The 14,584-nt window shown below is 39.2% G+C and overlaps 1 protein-coding gene across 1 annotated transcript in view; it reads left to right on the top strand.

The window, feature by feature from the left end:
• Positions 1–14,584, top strand: part of LOC120539702 (ninjurin-2-like) — a 165,189-nt gene that overhangs the window by 107,752 nt on the left and 42,853 nt on the right. The gene's annotated exons all lie outside the window — the stretch shown is intronic.

The raw sequence follows: 14,584 nt of genomic DNA, 5'->3' as shown, positions 1-14,584 counted from the left end.
GAAGGTGTGTGCTGATCGGGGTTATGTGTTGCCCTGGTACACATGGATCTCTGATTTGAATACCTGCAGGACATGCTGGAAATTCAGTCCCATGGGACAGCCCTGTCAGGGTTCCTGGGTGCCACCAGGGAGTGCTGGAGGGGAGAATTTCACTTTCTTTGAGGAGCATCTGCATGACCCAGAAGAGCTTCCTATGTGCAATGCTGTGGCATCGCAAGTAGTCCCAAGCAGTTTCTCCTGAATTGGTAGTCAGGAGACTACATGGGAGGTGTGGATGAAGAAAAGGAAACCTGTAATTGTATTATATTATGTTTGGAAGAATATTTGTATGTCTGTGGAGGTGTTCAATCCTAGGACTGTGCAGTCTAGTTGTGTCTCGTGGTTTGGGGTCCTGCTACTCTCTCTGGTGGTTTCAATATGTAGCAGTTTTTTAGTAACTGGGAGGGCACCCTAAAATCCTTGAGGTATCTGAGGTTGTAAATACACTGTTATGCCTTCTTCAAAAAGGTACAGATGAGCTTGGACCAGATCAAGTTCCTCTGTGATGTGGACAGTGACTCCACCTGAGTGCTGTTATTTCTGAGGTGATAGCAATGCCTCTGCTGTATTCTCCTAAAGTCTACAAGCAGCTCTTTTGTCTTGCTGACATTCAGGAGTAGACTGGTGTTCTGAGACCAGTGTGACAGACTCCCCACCTCATCCAGGTAAACCTGCTCATTGTTGTTAGATATCAGGCCTACCACAGCTGTGGCTGAAGCAAACGTCACAAAGAGGTTAGCGTCATCACTTCTATTTCAAAAAGTAGCTTCTCGATATACTTATAGAGAAGTTACTCACTCAAGAAGAAGGAAAAATTGTTTCTATCCGTTTGTATTTTTTTTTTCTCTAAGTACACACCATCAACCAGAACATCATGTGACACTAATAAATATGTTAGTGTCTTGGGGTGTAAGCCAGTACATCACAGACTCACTTATTGGCACACCAGACCAGTTTTCTGAAGTGCTGTGTCCTGAAATTTTGACTGAGAATCAGCAAGTACGCTATTTCATATCTGTCACCTTCTCATACTGCAGGATAGCATTCCAAATACACAGTGTTATGTCAATATGCCTTTACTGTTTACCTTTAATGCTGATTTTCTGGAAGCAAGGGTTATTAATATTAATATTTTATATATATAATATATATAAATAATATTTTATAATTAATATTTTAGCAAAAAATGCATTTATTTTGCACATTCTGAGATGACAAATGAACAAAAGACTTTATCCATGCGACACAAGAATTTTTTTCTTTTTTCCGTGGACGTTTTTCACATCATTTGCCATTGTTGATTGCCTTTAGGTCCCATTTAATCTGAATCTTCGTTATGTCTTTTCTCCACAAAATCATGACAAACATTTTTTTTTCTCAGCCGCCACTACAAACAACTTGGAATACATAAAAAATAAATTAAAAAAAATACAATTTTCGGGTGGAGTATTCCTTTAAGGCCCAAACTATAATGAGCAAGTTCAAGAGTGCCGTCTATCTTCAATTTACTTAGCCAGCTTACTCCAATATTAGAATCACATTTTAATAAAGCTGATTTATTGTATTCTGATTATATGTAATGTAAGTAGAATTAAAAAAATGGTAATCATTAAGCAATGAAATTGATTTAAACTGGAAAACAGCCAGACTTCAGATAAGAGAAAAACAGTTTAGCACTGAAGAGAATGCTTTCTGCTATTACATTACATGTTAATTTTCCTTATTTACTGTTATATAGCTATGCATGTCCACAAAAATAGGATGATTTTTTTTTATTTAATAATATATTTTATCACCAAGAATCCTTTTATGTAAGCATACAGATGGAACATAATGAAACACAGCAGGAATGGTTAAAATTAGCCTAGCTGAAACATTTTCATTGATGTGTGTTTACAAAAATATTGTTTTTAACTAGGTAGTGCTTACCAATACATGTAGCAGCACTCACTAACTAAATGTAAATATGGAAAATAGCTTTTTTAATTTATTTCTGATTACATGTGTCAATGAATTCTAAATATATACAGAATCTATAGGATGCAAGCTAAAAAATCCATCAGTATTTTTCACTGAATGTTATGCAATTCTAATCTTAAGCCAGGCATTAATACTGTGAGGCTTTTATTAGATTGCATGGCCCACACGCCAAACTGCTTACAGTTTATTTTAATCTTCTAGAAGGTAGCTGAGCCACAGTTATAAGTACAAAATGAAAACAAAGCCAGATGAGCCTCTACAGGCCAAGCAGGGAGCCTGTTGTGTTTAATCTTCTTGAGAGCCTCATCTGATTTTATTCCAGGCAGGACTCCTTCTGGCTGGTGGCTCGATCCTCACAGCTGCACAGATACAATGTCAAGTCAAGCCTTTAATATAAGCACAGCCCAGAACAAGAACAAATGTCTTCAGTTCATCTAGGCAAACAGCTATATAAATTCTAAGGCATCTGTTCCTTATTTTTCATCTGACCTCTGAACTACATATACTCACTGTCAACTGATATTTCAAAACACATGGTGTCCCTTTAGGTCATCTTTTCCCGTGGAAGCATGACAAAATGACAGGAGTGTTGATCTCATTCTGGCAAAAGGAACAGAGCAGCATTTTATTTGAATCACATTACTATATTTCACGGGAAGCATGCCACATAGTCGATGGAGAAATCTGCTGCCACTTGGTCTCATGTTACAGACACTAAAATCATGCGGCCAATGTATTGCATCAACTAGTTGTGTTTCTGAAATGAAAGGCTGAATGATGAATTTTGCGCACACTAAGTGGCCAATTAGAATGCGCAATAATTTTATAAACACAGTTACAAAGTCAACAATTCCTGTTGATATTCAATAGCTGCTTCGGCAGTAACAGGTCCCAGGTGACAAAAAGATGTTCCAGGTGAGCAATGACTTGAAAATAACTATTTTTTCTGGACTAATAATGCAGCCTTCTACTAAACTTACTGATTCTCATCTTCAGAAAGATTTGCAAAAGACTCCATCCATCCATCCATTATCCAACCCGCTATATCCTCATTTCATAAATTACAAGCCTCATCAGCTTCATCTGAGCAGTAGGAAGGGCTGGAACTTAAGCAAGGGCAGTCAAATACACTATTTTAAAGTATGAGGGTATATCAAAAAGTAAAGACAATCTGAAAGTTATTGGTAATCGCAATGGACAGAAGCTGACACAATACAATACATTTGCAATGGCATATGGGTAGTTCAAACAGACACAGTGCAGCGCTCTGCCATTACTCTAGGTGAAGCCAAATGAACATAGACACTCCACTTCAGGACGGCACCAGTGTAAAACAATGTGCTTTAGTGAGATTTATTTGTGCAGAGGGAGTGAAATCTGTAGAAAATCACTGAAGGTTGTTGGTGTGTGCAGATCAGTGAGCTGTTTGGTTATCATTTTATGTAACCTTTACAATACCCCAAGTCATTATGCACTATGGCATGTGCAGGTCTATAGCTGGTATCCAAATGTGCAGCATCAGTGGACAAGTCATTTGTTGGTCTTTTCAGATGAAGATATTCGCCATGTCGATGTGGGTTTGAGTGTGCAATGCTTATGGTCGACCAGATCGAGTTTCATCAGTTACACTTGTTCTTCCCACTTTAGATCTTTAAACCCATTTATAAACGTTCTGTTGCGTCATGCTGTTTTCACTTCCATACTGATCCAACATCCTTTGGTGAATTTCAGCCGGTTTCACTCAGGTGCATTGTTCCTACAGGGGTGTGTCCATGTTCATCTGACCTTGGCTTCCACTAGACAGCAGCATAGTGCTGCACCGTGTATGTTCGAACTACCCATAAGCCATCATGATCATGTTGTACTGCTTCAGCTACTATCTGTGGCAGTCATCGCATAATTTTCAAATTGCCTTTCATTTTTGATTTATGTGATCTGTTAGGAGTGTAATGGCACAGCATGTCAGCCTACAACGCTCTAACTAATTATATCAAATGACAGGATTGTGTCAGTCCCAACTCTGGCTGCCAACCCGTATGGCACTGACAGCAGTTCTGATCAGTGGGTAGATAGATCATTGCTCAAAAGTGTTAAAATGTACAAGACTGTCTGACTGAAGGCACCAAAGTGGAGACTGAAATACAAGGGTGTTAGAGTTTAAACAATTACAACACTGCAGCACATCAAGAAGCTAAAGGTTACAAAAGCTGCAAAAATTTTGTTTCGCTGAATAGAGAGCATTGACTGAAATGCTGTGTGTGCCTCAGGGGAGTTGTTTTGAGAAGCAGTCTTCATGCACCCCTTCAAATCAAAAAACGGTTATTGAGTTCTAAATAGAGACCTGTGGATAAAGTACACAAATGAGCTGACAATTGTGTACTGTACATCATACAGTATATCAGGATTAAGGTAGGCAGTACAGTGGGACTCACCATGTTAAGCCTACATAATGAACTGCTAGACTGGAAACAGAGAGACGTTCATCCAAGAAAATCAAGAAACAAAGTAAAAAAATGAGTAAAAGAACAAAACAAAATGCCACTTAATAAGTTGTGTGCTGATTCAGCAAAACATTCAGGCTCAGTAAGCTAAAAATGAATAGCGTCTTTTTCTGTAGGGAAAATTTCCAATTAAGAAAATGTATGCTTTTCCTGTATTTAGAAACACATAAATCACCTAATGTTTTAACCCATTAATGTAATGAAATAAAGAAACAATAGCTATGAAAAATACCTGTTTTTTAACTTTATTGATTTTATTCCATACAAATAGATACATTTTTACAAAAAATAGGATTGAAAACAAATCAACCCCCACTCCAATATCTGGTTTGATTGGCACATGCAGCTGAACATCATCACCATATAAGTGACAGTATTGGGTTGTTGATGGAAAGCTTATGGACCCTAAACCACAAAAAGACACTGTTTCTTACTTCTGGATTCAATTAGAGAGCACTCTTCACATTTCGGAATATATTAAAAGTGATTTAATATGTGTACACTTAACCAAAAAGGTAACAGCAGCACCGGAGACTTGGTGTAATAGAAAGGTTTGAGCAGTAGTTTCAAAGGCAGCACTCAAACTAAGAACAGAAAGGCAGTTATTGACAATAGAAGTTAAGATAGTGTGTGTGCTGAAGTCAGACAGAAACGTTTCACGCAGGTTGTGGAGATTAAAGTGCTAGGTTTACTCTAGTTTGGTTTATTTGTTTTTTTACACTTTTATTGTCATTAGGTGACATCATTGTTAATGGATGCTTTTGTTTTGTTCATTTACTTGTATGGTTGGTACTATTTTGTGTTTCTCGATTTAATGGGTTGCACTATGGTCACCATGATGAAGTATGGTTTCTAGCCATGTTATATAAGATTACTGTCATTGACATGCATATTATTTGTGATGCAAAATAAAGGAACAGCTTTGTAATGAATGAAGGAGAAGACATTGTCTTACTTCATTATTACTGCTGTTATTTGTATTTTTATTAGTCAAAGTCTTAGTTTTGACTGTCTCAAAATTCAGTTTTACTGTAACTATTGATTTTCTACTTATTTTTGCCTTTATACTTATTTACATACTCACTGTGTAAGTCTGTGCTGTAAAAAGCCCAGGTTCCTAGAAACGATTGAAACTGTCAGTCGGCGGTTTCGTTTTGCAGACTTACTTGCCCCCCTTGTCTATCAGCGGCTAAGCGAGTTTCTCTCTCCTCAGAGGATTTTTTTATCGATTTGCTCACCTCACCTTGTGCATTAGTGCCTAAACGAGTTTGTAATTCGTTGGCAGTTTCACTTTGGCGACGGAGTCGCTTTCTTTCAGCTTCATGCTGTGGCCACGTACTTCTTTCTTCTTCCGACTTGTTAACTTGGGGCCGCCTTGCTGGCTCTTTGAGCTTCATGCTGTAGCCTCGCACTTCCGGGCCGGATAGACAGACAGACATACTTCCACACGTAGATGTTTATATATAAGATTTGGCTGACACCTAGATCCAAGGTGACTTACAACATTTATGATACAATTGGTTTTCCAGTCGGAGGAAAGGCAGTTGAAGTGACTTGCTTAGGGTCACACAGTGTTAGTAGCAGTATTTGAACCCACAACCCCAGAGTTTGAAGTCCAAAGCCTAAACCACTACACAACATTGCCTGCCTTGGACACTATTGTGTCATGTGTTGTTTAACATGGGTACCATTGGTGGCAATGCCCATCATCAGATTGTGGCAAACCCTTTATTAAAAGAAGGACATGATCTTGCAATTATAAAAGGCTTGAAAAACAGAAGGAAAAAAATGAGATTTTGCTTGGTTGCTCTGTCTGATTTAAATTTTTGTATTTTAGTTTTGTTTATAATGTGTGTTTTATCTATTGTTCTGTGTCCTTGAGTGTTTAGAAAGGCACCTAGAAATAAATAAAATGTATTAATATTATTATAAAAATGTTTAAACAACATATCTTGATTTTGATTTTAATTCCTGTTACAACTACCTATGGTGGTGTTCTGAATCTCCCCTGTACCCGAAGACGTTTCTTTATTGCTATTGTCAAACCAAGTCTCTTTGGACAAACTTTCAAATTCTCAACATACACTCCAGAATGAATGAATAATCTGAAAGCAGGCCATATGGCTAACTTTCTTAGACTTTCTAATGTTGTCTGTCCATGCCTTTTGGTTAACCTGCCATTATCTTTAGCTTGCAGCGTTCTAATTTAAGAGCATGAAGCCTATCATTAAGCCTATCATTATCATTTTCTTTGTGGTCTAAATAGTTTTGTTTTGAGAAGAGCCACTAAATCTTTTTTCAGAGACAAGTTATAATAATTTTTCAGCTTTTCCTCATTCCTGTCTATAATGGCATAGATTCCCACAATACCTGCAAAATGTAATGAAGACTTTAAATATAATGGTCGTATTTAGAAAATATGAAATTGATGGCATGAATGAAGTCCTTGCCCTACAAATCATTTGCCCAGTATGTGGCATAATCCAGAAAGAACCCTTCACTTCTGTAGAAGGTGAAAAGTGTTGACATTATATTAGGTGTTACAATAGACTATGAAATAATCTATCAGCGCTCCAATGGTGATACACTCTTCAGCTTCCTTCCATCTTTGTTGTGGTTAATCTAAATAGCGCAAAATACCAAAGGGGTGAGCCCTCCAAAATAACCCACAAATCAAATCTCACCCCAAGGCAAACTGACTCCATGCAAATGGTCGGCTGTCTAGAACTCAAAAGAGAGAAGAGGCCTTTAAATGAAAAACAATAGCAAAACTTTCCAAAAAACCTTCAAGATATCTTACCACAGGTAGAACCATGAAAACTCCAGCTGGAGAAGAGTCCACAAATAAACTTTATAAAACAGGATGTTTATTAATCAAATAGCAAAAATGAAGTCGATGTTATATTGCACAATGTCTAGTTGTCGGTTTTGTCGGACTTGCTGACTGCAGTTGCTGAGCTCATCACCAGACCGTGTCAATTTCCATGACTGAAAATCACTCACCATGTCTCATTTACCAGCTGTGTGCCAACCTACCGGCACAGTGATGCTTGTGCCTTTCTTCTGACAGCAAATAATGTGCTGCCTGACGGAGCTGACAATGTATGAATATATGACAGGTACGGTAAGTTCAATCCCAATGTCATCCTCTTTTTTCCATTCTTTTGTGGTGTGTAAAACAAGAGACATCAGACAGATGAGCTTCTCATCTGTTTGCAAGGTCTAAACCTCCACACAATCCTTTTTCTTGGTACTTCAGCTCATTGGTTGTTAGTTCTTATTCCTGCTGCAGCTAAACAGGTTTGATTTTGTCATAGTGAGGAGTGGACTGGTTGTTGTGAGTCGCAGGGTTTGTCATATTACATTACTGGCTTCATGGGAGCACACCTGCCCCTAACTTGCGGAAATTATGTAAATGAAGACTACGTGTAATGGAAAAATCACGTAATGTGACTTTCTTAAGAAAATACACAAAAGATATCAAAAAAGGATTTGCAACCACATCCGAAAACAAATCCAGAAATTCAAAATCAAAAACAGAAGGAAAGACTTTAAAAAAATCCAGCAAGACAAAGGAGCACAATACTTACAGCACTACCAAGCACCAGAGCACATTCGAATGAACCGCAGATACTTGCTGTTCCAGCTTGAATATAAAGGCCAGAGGCAGTCTTTTAGGAATGAGTTCAGGGTGGTCCCACTTCTTAGCGGTCCAACCACAAAGTGCAAGGAACATGGCAGAACAGAATTTGCATGCAGAAAGTAAATTAGCATAAAATAATGTAATATTGATATACTTCATAACAAGACAAACAATAAAAATACTAACAATATTTGCATAAGCATCATCCTGACTTAAACATGACATTATAAACTCACTATGCATGGATTAAATGTGTAGTGATACCTTGGTCTGACCTTTTCGATGTTAATGTTGATTTATTTTTTATAATTATGTCTTTCATTTTTCTATTCTTTAATATGTAAAGCACTTTGAGCTACTGTTTGTATGAAAATGTGCTATATAAATAAATGTTGTTGTTGTTGTTAGGTGTAGCCAGGGGGAGATATTTTGTGTATATTTTATGACAGCTCCACTTGATTGATCATAGAGGGAAATGCTAGTCTTGTATTTTCTCATCCACGCCTGAAATTAATTTCTAGCTACACCCCTGGGCCTGACCACCAGTCCTCACAAAACGTTTTGAATTGTTTGCAGTTCAATTTGCACTAACAAAATCTTTTTTTTTCTGGACTGTACAACTATCTAAATATGACCTTTTCACGGTTAGTTTGGTGCATGTAGTAGATTTATTTCTGTTTTCTTCTTCTGTCGTCAGCTCACCATATAGCAATTGTAATGTTATTGGGCTTGATTTGTCACGATTGGTTTATGTTAGTTAAATTGAAATTGCTCTGTGTTATGGTGTGTTGTAAATGTATATATATAACATAAGTCTGAGACAGCTCTAATGTTTTGTCAGCACAGGCAAAGCTGTAAATGTGACATCCAAGCCAGGTATACCTCCTTATATACTGTAATATACAAACTGTATTTAGGGCCTTAGAGTTCTGCTTGTATCATTATACATATTGTAAGTGTGTGGATGCTTGAGGGCACTGTTGCCGCATGAAACCCAACAGACAGATGCAGACACGGGTTTAAAATCACCAAGAACTATTTTCATTTTCTTCTTAAATAGTGCCTCAAAAGCACGACAGCCACAATAAATACACAATGAATTAGCACAATAAATTTCCTCCTCTCCTCCCAGTAGCTCTGTCACACTCCTTCCCTACTCCAGCTCACTTGCTGGGTCTCCCATAGTCTTTTATATAGTTCTTGACCCGGAAGTGCTTCTCCTCTTCTTTTCACGTGACTTGTCAGCACTTCCGGGACAGGTGGAGGATCACATTTTCCTTCAGCCCCAAAGTACTTCTCTCCTTCCATCCCCAAGACTTGGGAGTACTTACGGGCTATATTGGAAATGGAAATTCCCGTGTCTCCCTGCAGCATCCCCTGGTGGCACCCACAGAACCCAAGAGGGCTGTGAATCCGAACTCCATCTCCCATAGTGCCCTGCGGGAATCTGGGGCACCACTAAGCTGCAAGGAAGTCGCCCAGGGTTTTCGGCTGGGTTGAGCTGCTGGCCTTCTGTCACAATATATATTATATCAAATAGCTATGAAGGAAGGCCATGTTGGCGTTGGAATAAACCTGTGTTTGTAAGTCGAACTCTAAAGTTTAAAAAATGCTGCCATCCCCAGATTTTGCCACTCTGAGCGACTGCACATTAATGTTAAAGCTGCTAGTAGTGGAGATACCAGCCATCTCTTAACTGTAAGGTCATTCTTATTAGTCTCGACTGCAGTATTTTTGGTTTGTTGATAGTACTTTTTCAAATCAGGGGCAAAGCTATGTGGGAGAGAGGGCGGGGTGGGTTCAGGCCCCCCATTCATAAGCCTAACCCTCCAAATTATTTCTATGTGATGTATGAAAGTCCAAAGTCCCATCCCAGGCTGTTGTTCAGTCGTCAATGAATCAAATCACTTTCATCTACAAGGGATCAAATGTGCACAGTGCCCCCAGTCCACAAAAAGTTTCTGATTTTAAAGACATCTTATGACTTACCAATCCAATTCTTTCCAGTCCCCAACCAACCCAACCCCACTGTGTAATTTCTGCTTATTTAAATCCTTATTTTATTGACTTTTTCTAAATGACTTGTGTAGTTTTCAGCACAACAGGGCCTTTTGTTTCTATCTCCTTCTTGTTCTTTTCTTTTTGCAGTATCACTGGGCTCTTGTTTTGATTGACCATACATTTTCTCCTTTGTGGTTCAGTAACACTTCAAATGTATAATCTCATAAGAGAGGCCAAGGTGGCACCTTGTCTGATCATGTGCCATTCATAATTGTCTTTTATCAATGCTTTTTATTCATGTCTGATTGGACAGATTTATAATTTTGAGGATCCAAGAGGGTCAGGGGTGTGTGCTGGATGGCAGATTGCTGTGGGCGCCTGCACTGCTGTTGAAAGTGTGGACTTTTCCTGTTGTTTCGTTTCTTCAGTCAAGCTGTGATCATCTTGCCTGAAGAAGGGGCCTGAGTTGTCTCGAAAGCTTACATATTGTGATCTTTTTAGTTAGCCAATATAAGGTGTCATTTTGCTTGACTTCTCACCTACATCCATAATAGCTAACACAGTACAGTATAACACCCTAGTACTACCTGTTATTTCACATATTTGTGAGCAGGGCCACAGGATGAACACCCAAGTCCCTCTGATGGCACATTACACATTAGTCTTCAATTATACAACCTCACAATATTAGATTTTATCTGTTTATTTTAATATAGTATCACTAACTAAATTGCTTATTGTAAAAATGCCCTTTAATAGCAAGATGTCATTCGGGCATATTTTATAATATTTCTGCTTAATATCAACCTGTTTACTTCTCTTTCTTATTAATTATATTGGTCTCTGAACATTTATTAATTTTGTGGTTCACAGATATTTTCTGTGGATGCACATGCTCCAATGTGCAATTCTGTATTTGAAAATAAATATTGAATATTTGACTTAATTCCTGAAGGTATGGCCAGGCTTAAGAAAAGCCAGTTTACTACATAGTTAAAAGTCAACACATTTCTTAAACTAAACTGATCAACTTCAAAACAGCAAGCTCCTTGTTTTTTCCCATGGTAATCTTAGTTATGCACAAGGCCATGACTGTTCAAGTACCTGTCACTTTGACAAAATGAACACCTACAGCTTTAGCTTTATCAGCCAGCAGATGAACCCTCACCTATTTTGCGGCTCCAGGCTCAGGTTACACTGTGATTGAACTCTGTTACTTAGCTTTTATAAGCTTGATTGGTGGTCATAAAGGTCACTTCTTGACAACTCTCTATGGGTGGGTTTTTCTGAAGAAGTTCCTCCTTCTTTGTTATCAGTTTGTGGAGTTTGGCTCTGTTGCAGCCTCTCGGATATCAGTAAAGGAGAATAAATAAGTTGGGACCTGCCCGTAGTCTGGAGGATTGCATGGGTTTCAGGTTGTTTAGTTAAACAAACTAACCTGAGCTGTAGAAACATTTGTTTATCTTCTCTATTATCTGGGACTGTTTTTTCTCTGACTGGAAGCCACAAGCCATTTTCTTCTTTTCTGTGTGCTGGATAATTAGCTGTGCTACATGAGATTTAAGTAAAACTGACGGCTGATTTAGGTCTTAGGAGTAGAAACATGCAACCATGATAGGAATTATGAAAAAAAAGAAAGATAAAGCATGCTGCCCCTACTTTTGGATATCTGTATAAGCTATCTACATACAAAGGTGCCATTAAAAACTGCAATTTTGTGTTGATTTTTTTCAGAATACTAAAGGCTCCTCCTAGAAGATTCAGGATAATTAACCTTTTTAAATTGATCCTGAATGAGTGTGGAGGGGTGGCTTGTCACCCCTATGACCGTGACTTGAAGCTACAGATCTGCATTTGCAGTCGTAAAGTTGGCAGGTCGATTCCCGTAAATGCCAGAAGTGACTCTACTCCATTGGGCGCTTGAGCAAGAACCTTAACCTGCAATTGGTTCATCCTGGGTATGACATTAATCTACAAACAGGTCCTCCAACTTAGAGGGAAAACATGGGGTTTGGTGGCAGAATTGGCACTCTATTCCAGTGGTTTGTTGTGTGGTGGGTGAGGCAATGCGCTGCTATCAGCACATGTTCTGAACCTCCTCCTCGTGAAAGAATGAGTGTGTCCTGTAAAGGACTGGCACCCAGTCCATCTCAGGCTCATAGTTTGCACTGAATACTGTCAGGCTAGAAGGCAGCTCTCCATGACTAAGACTGGACTAAGTGGGCAAGACAAGGGACGTATTTATTGATAATCAAAACTCTGCAATATACTGGTGCTGTAGCTAGGGTGATGTGACCCTGAGGTGGCACCACTGAGCCCAAAATCCCAGACACAATCGGACCTGACACAGTTCCAACTTCAAATAAAAATGATTTTATTAATGCACTACCTTTTACAACAGGAACAGACACAAAACATAAATACAAGTAATGCTCGGTTCTTCTATTTCTGCTCCTCCAGGTGAGTGTAGTCCACCTTCTTCCATCTCTGACTCCCTGATCAAGGTGAGGCTGCTTCTTTTATGTTGAACCAGAGAGTACTTCTGGCGCCATAGTATTGCATGGCAGAAGCACTTCCAGGTCATGTGAAAGTGCTCCAAAACAGGGAGGTCTTCTGCTGGCAATGCTCTCTGACGGCACCCAGGGACCCAACAAGGCTGCGTTTTAGAATTGCAGCTCACATGCAGCCCTGCTAATGTCCAGTCTGGGACAGACCCAGAGAAGTACTGCCACCCGTGGTATTGGGGGATGAATTGTCTTCAGTAGACAAGCCCTCCCAGTCCATCCATTTGTCTTTTTCTTTGACTGGGACAAGAATTAGACATCATTCCATTTGGAAACCTCCATCCATGCTGTCCTTTTGTTATGTCCTCCCAGCCAGGTAAGATATTTTTTCTCTATTCCAGTCAAGATTTTTCCCCATCCATTATGGCATCTACAGTGGTTACCTGATGTAATAGATAGTAGGGCAGTCCTTGCCAGGATGGTTATCTACTTGGAGGACCAAGGGGGGAAATGGGCAGAAAGATTGGTAGGATGCTCCCTGCTTTAGCCAGGAGGGTGGCAGAAATTCCAGTGAAGAAGTGAGTATTTTGGCATCCTGAAAGAGTTGGACTGATGGCCAGTGTGACAAAAGGACAGGGTGGAGATAACCCATTAGGACTACAGGCTTCCCCAATATACTAGACGGCAGTATCCCTGGGTCAGGATCCCCACATGGACACCCGCAGGGCTTGATGGGACCTGTAGTCCTCTGGGGCTGCCCTGTTGGGTTCTGTGGGGGTTGCCATGGGGAGCTACCAGGATTAATGATCCCTACTTTGTGGAACTTTCGATTGACCTGGAAGTACTTGGAATGGCCTATGCTTCAGCACTATAAGAACTCCTTGGTCCAAGATAAAAGAAGTCACTTGACCTCATCCGGGCGAGTTGAAGATGGGTAGAAGAGGAACAAACCTCACCCGGAGGACGGGAAGGAGAAAGAAAGAAAGAAAGAAAGAAAGAAAGAAAGAAAGAAAGAAAGAAAGAAAGAATTGTGTTATTTGTGGCTTATCAGAATCACTTTTATTCGCCAGTACTTAGTGTACAGGAATTTGACTTAGTAGACTTGGAGCTGCTTATAACAAAACAAAACATTACATACAAATAACATAAACAGCTTAAGTTAAAAAAAAACTTCAAGCAAAAGTTGCAGAAATAGTACAATTCTAAAGGAGATGTGCAAATGATGATGTACAAGTGAAAGTGTGAGTGTGTAGTGTGCATGCATGAATATACACAGAAGACAGGCTAAATTACTTTTTTGAGAGTACTATGGCCCTGGGAAAGAAACTGTTGTATTCTTTATAAGGTTTTTATACAAATTAACTTTTCTATTGTACCAAAACTTGTGTCATGGCAGTTGTGTCTTGGGTATAGGGTGCTGCAATGCCCCCTTGTGGTCACATTGCTTTTAGCTCAGTGCAGCCCGGGTGGCTTGTCACCCCTATGACCGTGACTTGGACGAAATGGGTACTGAAACCAATACATGGAAAACAAAAGGTCTGCTTAATCCTGGACTTAAAGCAGAAAATTGTTGGTGTCCTATAGCAGATCTGGTCTAACCTGCCCAGCTTGCTCCCATCATAACAATCACACTCACTACCTGGAAAATATGACAGAAATCAGAAAACACTGAAGGTTGTGACTCTTGCAACTTAATGTTGCAATTGCATGACTATAAATTAACAAAGAAGCAAGCTTTACAACACAAACATGTCTGATTTAGAATGTAAGCACATAGAAAGAGAGAAAACCATGACTGCAGCATGTTCTCGGAGAATAAAATAAGTCAAAGCAATCTTCAGGTTTGTGTTCAATCAAATATATTTTAAATTATATGTATCATCTCTACTGTCCAAATTGGAATCAAAGAAATAAAT

This window comes from Polypterus senegalus, chromosome 11 (assembly GCF_016835505.1).
Source record: "Polypterus senegalus isolate Bchr_013 chromosome 11, ASM1683550v1, whole genome shotgun sequence".
Lineage (NCBI taxonomy): Eukaryota > Metazoa > Chordata > Cladistia > Polypteriformes > Polypteridae > Polypterus > Polypterus senegalus.
This window is presented reverse-complemented; position numbering and strand designations above follow the sequence as displayed.